The sequence below is a fragment of the Equus asinus genome, chromosome 1 (genome assembly GCF_041296235.1).
Source record: "Equus asinus isolate D_3611 breed Donkey chromosome 1, EquAss-T2T_v2, whole genome shotgun sequence".
Taxonomy (NCBI): domain Eukaryota; kingdom Metazoa; phylum Chordata; class Mammalia; order Perissodactyla; family Equidae; genus Equus; species Equus asinus.
The window spans coordinates 158,752,303-158,768,886 of NC_091790.1; the positions used below are offsets into that span (position 1 = coordinate 158,752,303).

Consider the following 16,584-nt stretch of genomic DNA (forward strand, 5'->3'; position numbering starts at 1 on the left):
GAGAATGGAGAAAGGAGGTTCCCGACTGGCGTGTGAGTCCTTTTCCATCCTTTGTGACATTGGCGCAGAACTGCGGGAAGAGAAAGGGCACAAGACCCACCTGGTAAAGCAGTCTCAAAGCTATTCTGAAGCTCCCTGTGCTGGGAAAGGGCATCAGAAGGTGTCCCCAACCTTCTCAGCCTTGCCAAACAGCTCAGGAACTTAGAAGACAAGCACAGACCACTGGAAAACCCCAATTAAAGCCTTGAGCAAAGCTTAAGTATTCTTAAGTAACCTCAGAATGAAAGAGGGGTCGATCATTCCTAACCTGAGAAGCAGATTCTACTGTTCTTTGTTTGCAGCAAGCAGAAATCACTTAACTGCTCTTACTTTCTTAATTTCCCTGTGTGAAATTTTTATTCATTCCTCATTGGAAAGTCATAACGTATGCCTCCCAAGTTCTCTGGGATGTTGTAGAGTCAGCAACCTCATGTTTATACAGTATTATGATTGTCTTAGGGGGAAATTTATATCCCGGTACTAAGTTTCAAATCCTTTTGGACTTTTTCTATTCCTGAAAAGAGACATCTGCAATAATAGATAATGGATTACTGAGATTCACTCCATCTCTCCCACTTCCCCTTGGGAAGGAATATATTTCCTTGCCCTATCAACTCTGTGCTTGGCCACATGCCTTGATTTGGCCAAAGGAATGTGATGGACATGACCATGACACGAATGGAGGCCTTAAATGAGCTTGCGTGGTTTGGTGTGGCACTTGTACAATGGCGGTCCACCATGAGAAAAGCGGGACCCTAGTAGCTGCTGCCCCTTCAGCCTGGTTGCCAGAATGAGCATATCAACTGACTTGTGCCCAACTCACAGTAGATCAGCTCACCAGCAGCCTGAAACAGAGGCACCCAGCTAAATCCAGCTTCCATTAGCCAGACACAGTCACTCTGCAGAACAGAGAACAGGAGAATAAGTGTTGGAAAGTCACTGAGTTTTGAGACAGTTTGTTATGCCCCATGATTGTGGCCATAGCTGACCAATGCATCATCATTTTATATTCATTGGAAAGGCTAAATTACGGCTACAAATACATGTATTTCTGATCTCACAGTCTTTGATTTTTCCCTTGAATTTCATTAACTGCATGGGCATCCCGTCATCTGAAACACACCATTTCTCTATTACTTGAACAAAGGTACTGGCAGGTTAGAATATAGAGAACAGGTTCATATACCTTCAATAAAGACAAAAGCTCATTTTGACAGTGACATGTTTATGCTAACACCTGCCCATAAGATGCAGATGTAGAAGAAAAACCAGTATCTATTGTTCATGGAAGAGCTACAGAAAATACTACCTTTCAGAATAAAAAAAGGGACTGATGGCGAAATAATATCTTCGGGCTCATGGTCTATATCATCTCCCTCAGTAATTTTTCTGTCCTTCTGTCAATATGTCTTTGCTACTGCTTTCAAAACCATTCTCTCCTCTCTTCTCCCCCCACCCTGCCCTCCCTTTCTGCCAACACTCAAATCCACTAAAATCTATGCAAGATTTCACAAAGCTTCTGAAGGAGAATTTTTAAAAAATCTATAGGTCCCAGAGTTTGGAAACTGTACCAAACATTCTTTTTTAATGTATCGTGATTATTGATAATCCTGATTTTCACTCCCGCTCCAAAACAGTAAACACTAAATGAATTTCACTAGTCAAAAATTTGTATTTCAATATATATTTCAAAATATAAAAAGGGCTTTTAGGATTGAACAAAAAGCAAACTAGATTTGAAGAGATCTCGAGGCCCATTATCAGGGCTTTCCACATCTCAACAGGGCTTTGAAGGTGGTGAGGGGGTCCTTCAGCTATTTGAATGTTACTAAAAAAACATATTGGAAACTATAACCATAATAAAGCTGCACAGCATTCCACATCATCATTTGGGGCTGGAATCAGTGGAACCCTTGTTTGGTGACACTGGCTGACACACAGGTCTACATGTCCCTGATGACCACTCCTATCCCATCCCCCACCTCCCTCCTTTCTCCCTCTGCTTGCGCCACACTGACCTCCTTGCTGCTCCTCAAGCACACCAGATGCTCCAGCTCAGGACCTCTGTCCTTGCTGGTCCCTCTGTCTGGAACATTCTTCCGCTAGATACCTGAATGGCTCATTCATTCCCCTACTTCATTCAGATACCTCCCTCTCAAAGAGGCCAGCCCCAGACTACCTTATCTCAAATAGGCCTCTCAACCTCTATCTCCTGACTCACTCTATTTTTCTTCACAGCGCTATGACTGTTTGAAATTATCTTGTGTATTTGTGTTCTGCCTGCCTCTCTCATGAGCATGGACTTTAATTGTGTGGTCCACTACTGTATCTCCAGCTCCCAGGTAGTGCCTGCATAGTTGGCTCTCAAGAAATATTTACCAATACATAATTGGGAGTTTTAGATGTTGTTGCATGGAGAAACTGAAAAGCTTTAATTACTTATAAAATCAGACTGTTTAATAGACAAAACTCTTTCAAGACACAGAATCCATGAGAAGGGAGAAGGAAAATAACTAAAAGGGCCCTCAGTAACAAGAGTTGGAAACCATTTTTTCTATTAAAACTACTGATAATTCACACACGCCTGCACCAGCTACTTAACTGTATGGGATCTCGGCCGACTCTTTAAAGGAGAAAACCAGTGGCAACATATCCAATAGGGCTGAAAATGATTTCAATCATTGTCAAATACCTTTTAGAATAAAGTATTTTAAATATTCTCCGCAATCAGTAAACAACTCAACCATCGCCACTTGAGCTTCTAAAACAAGGCCTATCCCGGGACTTTCCTGAGAAGCTTCCAGCATTTGAGTATGTGACATTTCAAGGACTATTATTAAAGAGATGCACAGCCACTTAACGAGGAGAGCATGACATTTTGTTAGAGTCCTACAGTCATGTTCTTGGATTTCTTCACAAAAGCCCTACAAATCCTTTTGAATGATTCACAAAAAACCTTTACAAACAATACATACAAAAAATCATCTCCTGTTTTTCCATTGCTTAGTTGTGCAACATGAAAAAAATTGTTTTCTGTTTATACAGTTTAATAAACCTCCCTAGACGCTTAAAATGCCTTTTCTCCCAAATAGAAAATTATATTTATCTAATATGGAAGTCATGTTTCTAATCACATGATCTAACGTCGCAAAAACTTAAATCTGGATAAACAATGCTAAATTAAGGCTGGTATATTTTGAAACAGCAAGAATTTGTGTGTGGAATGTTTTAACAGTTCATGGATTCCTACAGCCACTCAGTATGACTTATACAAACACAAACCAAGACTCTAGCAGGGAAATCGAATTTCATCAAATATCTCAAAGTAAAAATGCTTAACAAAAACCAGAAATGTATAAGATTATTTTGATTCTTCTTTTTCCGTTGTATTATAAAAAAACATAAAGAGGACAGAAGAAGATGAGGAATGTGGCATTGGGAGCATCATCATGGATGCGGGAAGGTGGTAGAATCCTATCAGTATTAACATTTACAGGTGCTTCCTAGTTGTCAGGCCCTTCATATGCATGTTTTTATTTAATCCTCATAACAACACTCTGGGATAAATATTAACTATCCTCATCTGACAAAAGTTGAGGTCTAGAAATATCAAAAAGCTTGGTCAAGGTGGTCAGCTAGCCAGTGGGATCTGAGGCAGCACCCTGGCCACTCCACAGTAAGGCCTCCAGCACGGCTTCCTCCAGAAGGCAATGCAGGGAATTAACTGGAGAGCTCTCTTTTCTTCAGAATCCACCAGAGTTCCAACAGTTAACCCACCAAACATGTGTGGTATCTCACTAAACCTGGAGATGGGTACTATTACCACCATTTTAGAGATGAAGAAAACGAGGCAGAGAGAGGTTAGGTAACTTGACAGAAGGAGGAAAGCCAAGATTCCAAGTGAGGCAAGCTGGCTCCAGGAGCAACAGCTGAACCACTGTTCTACCGCCGTTCTCTAGACTCCTCTTGGCCAAGCACTCCCGCTCACTCATGATTTCAAACCACCTTGGCTTCTTCACGGATGGAACTAGCGAACTGGGCTAGATCCTCTCTGTTTTCTTCCAGTTTTTCAGTGAAACAATGCTCAACTCATCTGCAAAAGGTTTTTTTTGCCATGATGAAAACATGCAGGATAGAGTTTTTGAGTGGTCCTGTTTTTTTCCCCAGGGGAGGGAAATACAACTGATAATGATCTTAACACACTTTCAGGATTAAGGATCATTTTTTAAAATTTGGTATGAAACAACTACTTTTTTTTTCTGAGGAAAATTAGCCCTGAGCTATCATCCGCTGCCAATCCTCCTCTTTTTTGCTGAGGAAGACTGGCCCTGAGCTAACATTTGTGCCTATCTTCCTCTACTTTAATGTGGGACGCCTACCACAGCATGGCTTGACAGGTGGCGCCATGTGTGCACCTGGGATCTGAACCGGTGAACCTGGGCTGCTGAAGCGGAACACGCGCGCTTAACTGCTGTGCCACTGGGCTGGGCCCTGAAACAAATTTTTTTTTCTTTTTTGGCACCTGAGCTAACAACTGTTGCCAATCTTTTTTTTTCTGCTTCATCTCCTCAAAATCCCCCGTACATAGTTGTATATCTTAGTTGCAGGTCCTTCTAGTTGTGGGATGTGGGATGCCGCTTCAACGTGGCCTGATGAGCGGTGCCATGTCCGCGCCCAGGATCCGAACCCTTGGGCCGCCGCAGCGGAGTGTGCGAACTTAACCACTCAGCCACGGAGCTGGCCCCTGAAACAAATTTTTTTAATCACAAACTTTTCATATTAAAAAATAATCATTTCATAACGAGAAATGGAAATTAAAAGAAAAAAACCTATGAGCTACTATTCTTTCCATTACACCTTCTATAGTTTCTATAGCTTCCTTGTTGGAAACCATGGTCTTCAAAATTTACTCTGCCTCTGAGCATTCATATGCACTCCATTAAAACACACAGCCTATCATTAACATCTCTTTATTAAATACAGTGATTAGATAGAGCAGAGGAGCTTTCTTGCACAGTTTTAAAACCATCTGTATTAGCTGCAAACAGTTAAAGATAGATTTCGCATAAAAATATAAATTCCTAGCTACTAATAACAACAACAAAAGAATCTGCCAACAAAGAGCCTGTACTCCAACATGGCACCAGTGGGCTGGAGGTGACAGCAGGTGCCTTTTTAAGCAAGGCAAGGGCTCTCCAGTGTGCCAGAACTCCAGCCACTCCCAATTATATTGAACCTGGTCACTTCACCCATACATTGTGTCCTCATGGCAGCTGAGTTTGAGACTCTTAGGTCACAGGCTCCCCAGTTTGAGCATTGCTGCTCTAACAACATACCTGAGACAGCAGCGTATCTTCAAATTTGCTCTGTATTAAATACTTGCCTCCAGTAAAACTAAAAACTACACCTATAGAACAGAAACCCAAAAAGTTTACAACTCTTCAACAGTCTGATTCCTTTTCAAAACTCCATCATCTTCACAATGCTAGTTATTTCATCAGTGTAAATGGATGGCTTCCCAATCTTGGAATCAACATTAGAATCAACTTTGAAGGGTTACAAACACTGGTGATCAGACTCAGATCATCCCTGTCAATCACCTCAGAAGCTCTGGGGGGTAGAGCCCGGGCATCCTTACTTTTTCCAGGTTTACTCAAGTGATTCTGATGGCACCCACGTTGAAAACTACTGACATACACTCTACTGACACACAGGGTGTGACCTATAAATCAATCAGACTGATTTACACAAGCCACAGATACAAATCACTCTCCTTACTTTACAGTGTACATTACATAAGCACTTAAGATGCTATCATCTTTTCAGGTTTTGACAAAATCTCACTTCTTTATTCGACATCTGAAGTGAACGGCACATATAACTTAAGATCTCTTCACCAAATTTTCTGTCTGATGTTTGCATATTTTAACAGCAAATATGTTGGTGTGGGCCCCTGAAAGTGTTGAAGTGAAGCCAACATACAAAAGGGAGTTTCCGACCCAGGCAGAAACATTGAGGCCCATTAGCTTAAATCACACAGTGTCAACCATTTGGTTGAGTTAGTGCCAAACTCCAGATGTCGAGTGTCAGAAATACTCTATTGAATGGTCTCCTCTGTAAACATCTCAAAAGCTAAACTATAGATAACCTGGGGCCTAGGAAACACCCGTGACACTTGCTATGAGTGCTGAAGAGGACTTTTAGTCGACAGTTCACCAGCCTGTTAGATACCTCAATAAAGTGAGACGAGCTCAACCGGGAAAGGAGCAAGGCCTAGAAAAGCTCATCTGGAATCTTTGAGGTGGAGGCTTTCTGTAATATGTACGTACTTAGCTTGAGTTTACAAAGAAACTCCAAGAACCTCGTCTCGTTCATTTGATGTTTGATACCTGAGGAAGCATAGGCATAATTTATGACTATTTATGCTTATAACCATGGTGTTCAGTCTACTTAACAGCAAGCTGCACAAATATGCCTCTCAGATTTCCCTGCTTTTGCCATTTCTTATATAATTACGCCATGTAGCGACAATCAGGCAGCTAAATTAACATTCAAGAGACTTTCACTGAATGAGCTAGGTTAAGAAAAAGGGTGCTCCAATTTTTAAGCCCAGATGTGCTCCCGTACCAGCTGTTTGAGGCGTGGTGATGGCAGAACGTGACCTAAGGTATGCTCTCCCTGTGAATGCCACCAGGGAGTGTCCAGCAGGGCAGGCTCTCAGCACAGGCCAAGAGCAACCAGGGTTTCAGCTCTTAATTCACAATGTTTATTGCTGGGTCCTATTATGTATCATTGGCCCAAACAACTTTTTAAAATAATGAACATAATGAAAACATTATTTTAATGTTGAAAGTCTAAAGTAAGAGAAGTTGGTGAGTGTGTATAGTGTTAGGTATTGTTTGTCAGGAGTCCCCCACCCCCAGGTAAATAAATATCTGTGAGGGAGAGAAAACCGGGTAGCACCTTCAGACAATTCAGTAATTATAACCATTTTGGAATTGCCAAATTACTGTTTTCCTTGCTGTTACTGTGATGATAGGATGCTCATGGACCCTCTCAGCCTACATAAACATTTTCTTCAGAAGTCTGGAAACATTTCTGTTTCTACCAGAAGGCAGGCATCAACGCAGCCCCCAACCATCCAAATCGCTCCCTTTGGAAATCCAGCCTTTCTGTACATAAAACACAGGGGTACACAAGAGCCTTCTATTAAAATGCAAATGTCTTGTATAGGGTCACAACTTAGGCTGTAATGAGCAGGTACTAAGGTATATGCGGACACCCCTCGCCCCCCCCGAGCATTTTACTGGCTGTGTACTTTGAGCCGGGTCACTTGCTCTATGTCTTGGTCTATGTCTTGTGTCAAATGGGACTAATACTAGGTGCTTAAGCAATGCATATAAAGCAACTAGCCAGTGCCTCATTAGTAGGCGCTTAACAAATAGCAGCTATTGTAACTATTTTATATAAACAAGAAGATGGTCAGAACTGTGCGAGTTGGTAAATGTAGCGGAATCAGGATTCAAAATCCAGTCTGTCTAGCTTCATGGGCCAAGCTTCCACCCAACCCAGCCCCCTGCCTCCTTTATAACAAAACTCCTGGCAAAGAGGTGGGAAGGAAAAAGATACACTTTTGTCCTAGCATTGTTTAAGTCCTAGAATGTTCTAGACAAACAAATATTGTAGATAAGGCAAGAAATGATTCAACGAAGCTTCATAATATCCTTAACCTGGAAAGGGACTAACCAAGTTCAATTCCCAAGTGTAAAAAGAAAGACATGGATTTCCTTCTCAAATCTCCTTTAAAAAAAGTCTTCTGCAAAGTCCCTTAATAGAAACTACCTTAGACTAACTGCATAACTAGTTTGTGTGTATGCCATAAACAGACATGTATACGCACATAAATACATCATTCCTCATACATGTGCACCTCCAGAGGAGATTCCCTTCAAAGACACGTTTTTCACTACACGGTTATGTTTGTAACTTACTCTTTTCACAGCCCAAAGCACTTCTCGATTTTTATTTTCATTTCATTTCTGAAAACACTTCTTGAGGAAGAGGCTAGGAAGATGACAAGGCCCCACCCTCCAGGAAGGGGCAGTGTTTTTGGAGGAGGCAAAGAGCGCACACATGGTCATCAAAAAGTATGGTGTTCACAACTCTGGCAGAGATGTGGGCAGGCGCTACAGGACGGAGAGGGAGGGGCCAATTATAATGACGCTGTTTTCTGAGGTGGAAGAGGCCTTCTGACCTGAAGGAAAAGATTTCTGTTTTATAATCTTACTAAAATAAACATTCTAGTTCATATTTCACTAAATAAGGTATTTAACTAACATGGTAGCATATTTTACTCTGAATTGGAAGCACTGCTAGGAGGGGTAATGTTTACTTCACCGGCTTGCAGTGAGGGTGAATTAAATACTATATGAAAACTGTCTGGAACAGCCTCTGGCACACAGTAATGATTCCCTAATTTGTACCAAGACACAGACCCAAGTTTTGTGAGGTCTGAAGCCTCAGAGTCTCTTTAGGAAAAAAAAAAATGCAACATTACAAATACAAAATGTTTATGAAAGTGATCATTTATTTAGATTAAGAAATCACAAAATACAAAATTTTAAAAGCTGACATAACCGAAACATCACAAAATCAAAATCCAGAAAAAGAACCCACTATGTAAATTATTTAACCACCTGACACACTGCTATAAATACTTCTTTTGGGCTGCACACTCTTTGTTTGCCCCTCATACGACAATGATTTATATTAATGTCATTTTCTATAACGTGCAAAGATAAATCAGTCTTTCCTCAAGTGTAAGTGATTGAAATTTATTTTTAATTATTGATAATTCCAAAAAGTTACTTTCAGCCTCACAGCTCTTCATTGGTAATGCAACATAAATTTTAGGATCACTGTCAAATTTGTTAATATCTCTATTAATTTTCTTTCATATATGAGCCATAATAATTTGGGGCATTTGAAATTTTGTGTGTTAACTAACTTTAAATATTCTTTGTGTTGATGACACTCATTAACCAGTTTGTTGGCTATATTTTTTTGTGGTTATCAATATACACACACACACTCATGTCAAATGAGCAAGAAACTTAAACACAGAATTCCCATAAAAAAACGGTGTATTTATAAATGAATATTTTCATCATTAAGTATATTCCTAACCAAGGGACTTCCATATTAACTATACTCAGATAAAAAGTGAATCCTCTACTTATAATTTTACACATCTAACGAGTAGAATATTCCAGACTAGCTTCTGGCTCCACACATTTCAAACTAATTTGTACTGGCAGATGTCACCAGACACATGCATGCTGCAATACTCTCCCTGCCCCTGCCCCTTTGTGTAAGGACTCCAGGTGAGCTGGCACAGTGGAAGGCGTTCCTGGGAAGTGATTCCCACATTAGGATGGCTGGGAATAACTAAACGAGACACAGAGATGACTGTGAACATATAAATATACCCCACTAAACCCAAACTTAATGTGTCCCCAATTCAACTTCCCCTTAGCTACATCTCAAAAATACTCTCAACTCTGATGTCACCGAGAAGTGGAAGGAGAAGGAGAAGGAGTCACAAGGAGAAATGTTACCGAGGGGAAGCCAAAGTGGAAAAGAAAAATGTTAAGCGATTGCTTGTTAACCTTACTTTTTCAAATTTTACAAGTTATGATCCCATGAACACTTTGCTGTGCACACTGCTAGGGCTCCCCCAGAGCCTTGGAAAGGGCTGGGCGGGCCCTAACAATGTATTCAAAAATGGTAAAGCACATTGTACAAGCAAGGGGCCCTGGGGCTTCAGCTTCATTAGCTTCACAATAAATCTGCCTCTGTGGTCCCTATTATTATTCATCATTAATCTCAGTCTGTACATGTCTGCTCTCTCCAAATAAATTTCCCTTCCTTGGAGACAGGAAGTACTGTCTTAAGTACTAGCATATAGGAAATACTCAAAGATGTGTAGTCCTCACTATCTATAGCAATCTTGACAGAGAAAAAGAAAGACAGGGAGAATGTATGTATAACATAGCTGTATGTATGTATTATATACACACATATAAACATACATACACGTGTATATATGTGCACACATACGTATATGTGTGGTGTGTAGGTACACGCATGCATAATACATACATGCATGTTATTTAGATGTGTACTACATATGTATATGTATTTTACATGTTATATATCATTTGTCTATATATTTTGTATATATATCAATTCTATATACAATACCAAAGAAACAGTTAGTCTTTCTGTGTTAATAACATGGTATCCAGATCTCGTCCCTTCACGGAGGTCTATCTCAGGAGAAAGTCACCATTACAGCCTGGCAGACAATGAACAGCGCTTCCTTTAAGAGGCCAGTGGGTGAGCCAGGCAAGAGTCACTCTGGCCATCAGGAGACTATCAATGCTCTCTGGTGCTAGACAGAGAGGCTGTAGTTAGTGACCCAAGAAGAGTCACTTTGACTCCTGCCAAAGTGGAAAGAGAGTTATTGGGAAGACTTCATCCTTAAAGAGAATGTCCATTAATCTGGTCCCTGCTTGCAGCTGGCCTTTAAAAAAAATAGGCAAAACTACTGCACCATTTCAGTGCTTAGAGAGAAAAGAAGATAGAATTTTCTTTAAACTGACTTAGCATATTAAATGAAAGCCTTCTTTATAAAATAAACATATAATAAATTTCTAACATTTGCAGTTTCTGATTTTCATATTCTAAAGAAAAAAACAAGTATTATTCAACACCTTAGCCAGGTCAATATGGAACAAATCTATTCCCTCATCATGAAATCAAACGTATTATCTGCAATCCGGCAAGTATTTCTTTAGGAGTCCCCAGGTCGTGTCTGCACGGTTAAGATCTGAAGGCGAGGTAAAGATGGGATGGGAAGAGAAATATAAGGCAATGTGGGGTCTGGTTCTTGTCCTAAAAGCAAAAGCTGGAAGAAAGGGAGGATTTTAAAGGGGTTCAACAGCATTGTGTCCTGTCTCTCAGACCTCAGGCAAAAACACAAGGTGTTTGGCTTCCAAACAGTCATAGGAAAGCCCCTCTCATTAAGTGTCACCAGCCTGCTCCAGCCTCGAGGCTTCTTCACTGTCATCAACAGGAAGAACAAGGTTTTCTGAAAACAGCTGGCAGCTTGCATTTCTAGAAGTGTCCAGGTGGGAGATGTCTCCAAAATACACGCACTCTAGAGGAAACCATTTTCCAAAGAATATGGGGGCTAATGTCAACTCAGTCAGTTGTGGGCAGAGTTTTTCTGTCTGGACATTTCAGTCACACCTCAGAAAACAGTACAGTAAGAGAAAACAATTAGAAGCTTGTGAAACTTACGACACAGGATGTTCATTAGCAATGTTACATAAAGGGTGATTTCACTGTTTACAGGTGAGAGGTGGGCAAATGGAAAAGCTACTGAAGACAGTGTTTTGGAGAAAGTTGTGAAGTTTCAGACATAGGGATCCCCCCACTGTGTGTGGGGTGTGCTCATGTGTGTGTGCAAACTCATGCACACACAGCACTTAGAAGCTGCCCTGGCTCTGTACCTGGGACCTTCTTGTGAACCGTGGGAGGGAGTAAGAGGGCATCTTGCCCCAAGCCACAGGGTGCAGGCAAAGAGCAGGGCAGGCCGTGACAAGCCTTTCATTCATTCATTCATTCAGTCATTCCCTCTCCCCACAGGAAATATCCTCCTAGGAATGTGCCCACAGGCCCAAGGCACAGTGCCTCTTTCTAGTCCTGGGGTTTTTCAAATAAATATAGGCCACAAGGAAAGGCCATGTTGGAAGCCACTGGCCTTGACACCACTTTCCAGTCCACAGCGGCAAAGGCCTTTGCCAGCGCCTAAAGTACCTCTGGCCACTCAGAAGAGAAAGTGGCCAGAGGCTGCAGCCCAGCGCTGGGCTGTTGAAGGGTCTCCTATTTCCTATTCTCAATCTTTCCTGGGAAGGGCCTGATGATTTTACAGTCGTAAGTGGACACAACCCACCTTCTGTTAACGTCTAAGGTAGACTTTCACAGAAGGATTCCAAACACACTTCTTTAGTAAACACAAAATGGCAAGAAACTGGAGGATGTAGATAATTTAATACCGTAGATGAGTACTTTACACTTATGGGCTCACTTAATCCTCATCAGCCACTCCACGGGGTAGGTGCTATTAGTATCCTCATTATACAAAGGAGGAAACTGAGGCATGGTGTGGTTAAGCCATTTGTTCACAATCAAATGGCTGACAAGTGGCAGAGGTGTACATTCAAACCCAAGCAAGCCGGGTTCGCTATGCTGCTTCTCAGATGATCCTCATCTCAAGAGTCTGGAGTTACTTTCTAAAGGAGGAAAACAGACCAATTGTGTCTGGAGCGGGAGTAGGAATGGTACTGTCTAATTCTTTACCTATTTGGCAATTTGGCATAGGCCCAGCTCTGCATATCCGTCTAAAATTCAAATTCTAGCTCATACTTACCAGCCACGGAAACTTAGGCAAGTTACGTAACCCTTCTGTGCCTCAGTTTGCTTACCAATAAAGTGGCGATAAAAAGGACCTACTACATATTATACACCCATCTATTTAGTATACGATGGTACTGCTTTAAGAAAATAATGCAAATATTTACTAAATTATTATTGGAGCCAAATTCTACATTATTGATAGTAACTATCTTATTTTTCTTTCCAGAGACTTTGACCTTGATTAATTAGATGATTAATTAATTACAAATCTACCCTATGAAATGAAGCAGCATGGATTTCTTACCTGGATTTTGGCGATGAGGAAAGTAACAAGTAGAGATACACAACAAGAACCCCGCTAACATTCAGGGTCAAGAACCAACAAATCATAGCTGTTGGAAGGTCACTATTAGTCAACACACTCCTCCTAACGGCGCATCTACAGGAAAATCTGAGCCAACAATCGGAAAGTTAAGGGTCCTAACATCTGGGGAAAGTTCTAAATGACCTGTGAGTTCAGTACTGTCACAAGAATAACTGAATTGGGCCAGATTCTGTATTTCAGTTTCAGAGGTGCAGTCTGCCTTATCTGTTCCCTCTGCCTGGACCTCCATGTTCCTCATAGGTCCTCAAGGCTAACTCCCTCACTTCTGTCAGGGTTTTGGCTCGTCTATCAGCTTCTCAGTGAGGCCTATCCTGATCAACCAACTAAAAATTCCAACACTTCCTTCTCCCAATCCACCTGCGCCTGTTCTAATCTTGCTCTTTTCCACAGCACTAACCACCTTTGCACATACTATATAATTTACTTCGTATGCTGACTGTTTATTGTCTTATCTCCCACCACTAGCACATCAACTCTCCAAAGGCTGGAAACCTTGTTCACCAAAAAATACCAAGTACTTAGAACTGTGCCTGGTACAAAATAGGTGCTCAGTATAAATTACTACATAAATAAATTCAAAATGCAGAGGTACTTTCACAAATGTATTAAATAACCAAATGAGGTAAGAATAAACAGTTGTCTTTCTGAGACCAAAAGCCAAAAGATTTCACAGCACTCGGGTGTGCAGACAGAGCAGGCATTTCACGAGTCTGTGACATGACCTTCAGTGGCTAAATTTAGTGCTCCTGGTGTTTCTATGATTCCTAGTGATCAGTTTAACGTCACCTATCCAGGATGTGCATGTCAAGAGTGTTTCTACAAACTCAAGTATCTGTTCACAGAGAGAAGCAAACAGATCCTGATCAGCTTCTCCCGTCTCCAGGAAACAGCCAGGCTGTGAAGGAACTGATAGCCAAGTGGATGGAGAAACACTTCCCAGTTGCAGGGCTGTGGGATGTCGAGGCAATTTAAGTTGGCTCGAGGGTTTAGCCGAGAAATTGCGCTGTACACAGAGACAGGTGCTCCAGTACTAGACCGGGGATGAAATGCAAGGAGAGGACAGGAACACAGGTGCAGCACTCTTCCCAGAGGCAGGAAGACGGCTACAACAGAGGATGGGGAAAATCACACTTCCCGCAGCTCTACAGCCCAAATCCTTGCCTCTTAGAGGTACAGGAAAACGGGTGAAAAACAAGACCTAAGTGTACATGTATAAGATAACAGACAGCTATGCTCAGCTGATGCACTTAATTAATCTGAATTAAACAATACCGTTATAAGGAAAACTATGGGCCTTGTACACTAAAGGCCTTAGAAAAATCTGTCATGCAAGAAACACAGCATATTCCCATAAAATTCATTTCATTTCTGCTTCAGGATTTTGACTAGTGGTTAAATGATAATAACTCAGAAAGGTCCCCTAGATGGAACTGCCACCTAAGCATCTCTCTAATACTCTTCTGATTGCTAAATAACAAGCTCCTTGAAAAAATTAAAGATAAGATTAACATATATCTCTTAGTAGTCTCTTCATGCATCTTTTTAATGTGGCCACTGGATAACAAATCATTAAGTCAATCATTAAAAATAAGCACCTGTCTCCAAAAATATTTATAAACCGAATCACAAACAATAAATACCACTTAGCAATATATGTACAGAACTTTCACTAAATGCTTTATCTGATATATTTTCACTCATGTCTCTTCATCAGAAGTGTATTTATACGACACTGCCTACTGATCAGGTTGTTTTTATTCTTCTCGAGGTCACTTCTTATTTCTTTCTGCAAAGGGGGCTGTCTTTGAAAGTAAGTGGCCTCTCCTCAGCCGAGGTGACATACTAGTTTAATCTGGTCTCTTCACCCTGGGAATTCCAAATGTTTGTTCATTTTAACATTTACTTTCCATAAAGTTTGCTGGTTTCAAACTAATTTCAAAGTATAGTAATGGTGAGCCTTGCCACACAGTTCGCCTAAATTATAGCTATTGTTAGAAACTTAGTTTTTCAATATTTTCACTAAGAGAAGAACACTAGCCCTTTGGGAGTGACCATTACTTAAAACTTGAATTTTAGAAAGTTTAGGGAACCCTTAACTCTCTTAAAAAATGCTTGCACAATACTAAAGACAATTTCTGCAAACGTAAGAAACACTTGTGATTCACCAATAGTTAGTTTTAAATCCTCTACTTGATTATAAACTAAATCCTCAAGAAGGATAACTGTCTTTAACACATTTTAATAAATATAATTTACATTTTCTTTTAACCAGCTAGTCCAAGTAGGTAGGCAATGTGGGAAAATTATTAGTCACCTTACATTAATTATAGTTTATCCTGGAATAACTGGTAGCGAGAGTGAATGGGATATGCAATGCCAGCCTTCCCTAAGTCAGGAACTATTATTTATTTATATGTTTATATAATATATATTTATTCATTTTATTTATTATTTTCTACTTCTCATTGAAAGGGAAGGAACTTGAACTAACAAAATTTTTATTGGAACTTTGCATTACTGGAGTTTTAGCATTATTTTAAACCACCCATCATGAAAAATCTGATTTATCCTTTAAGCACGTTCAGTTATGATTATTCAATCGTGATATGAATCAGCAAATCTGTTACTCCATTAAACTCCTGCTTTTAAGACTACCAAAACTTGCCTAGATCTTCTGTCACACCTTTATCAGAGGAGATGGCAGAAGCTATCACATGGATGTTTTAAAACTTTTTAAGTTTCAAAACCTGGACAATTACTCATCAGGATTATCTTTTGAAAGACGTTCTCCAGACATTTTCAATGGTTATTTCCCATTTCAGATGCCCCATCATACCCCATTCTAAACTAGCATTCAAAGCTTATTAAGCACCCACTGTGTGCAAAGAGAAAGCATTATACTAAGCAAAGAAGCACAAGGCTCGGCCTCATTTTATTCGTGCATAAATACACAGCAGTCGTGATTTATTCCCTCAACTTTGTAGAAACGTGAGCTGCATCCACATGGCTGAATCTATAGCATTCATTTGGAAATGACTTTCTGGGGCAATTTACAGGTTCTCTGGATTAGACAGCCCCGTTGGGGCATCATGCGGTCCCTTCCAGCCCACAGAGGACAACTCGTCGGCACCGGCCACACCTTCCGCAGGTGGCTGGATCGCCTGAGCCAGATGAACCCGACCCATCTCCCCTGGCAGGGGCTCCAGATAGGAGTGTGTAACGTGTGCAAGGACTTCTGTGAATTAAAGGACTTGTTGAAGGCCCGGGGTCCTCGGCAGGAAGAGAAAGCAGCCGCCTCGCGGGGTGCCCCCTCCCCCGCGGCCACCGCGGCCCCGCGCCCGGGGCGCTGCGCAGGCCGCCGCCGCTGTGATCGCGGGCGCAGCCGGCGCACCTCGGGCCTAGCACAATTTGAAAGGCAAATCTCAGAGCTGGGGCGCATTTAAATGCCCGGCAGCGCGCCCCGGGGAATTGCTCTCCACCGGACGCAACCGCAGGGGCCTCCGGGGCAGCTCGGCCTTAGGGCGCTGGGCGCGGCCCGCAGGCGCACCCGGGACCTCAGCCCGCAGCGCCCGGGCGTCCACGCCAGGCCGGGGCAGGGGCGGTCCCCCAGGGTCCCCAGGCCCGTGTCCCCGGCCCGGTCCGGTGAACCTGCCCCCGCCGGGGGAGACGGCGAGTGC

The 16,584-nt window shown here is 41.6% G+C and overlaps 1 protein-coding gene across 1 annotated transcript in view; it reads right to left on the minus strand.

Annotated features, from left to right (window-relative positions):
* JAZF1 (JAZF zinc finger 1) overlaps positions 1–16,584 on the minus strand; it is a 321,045-nt gene that overhangs the window by 303,322 nt on the left and 1,139 nt on the right. The gene's annotated exons all lie outside the window — the stretch shown is intronic.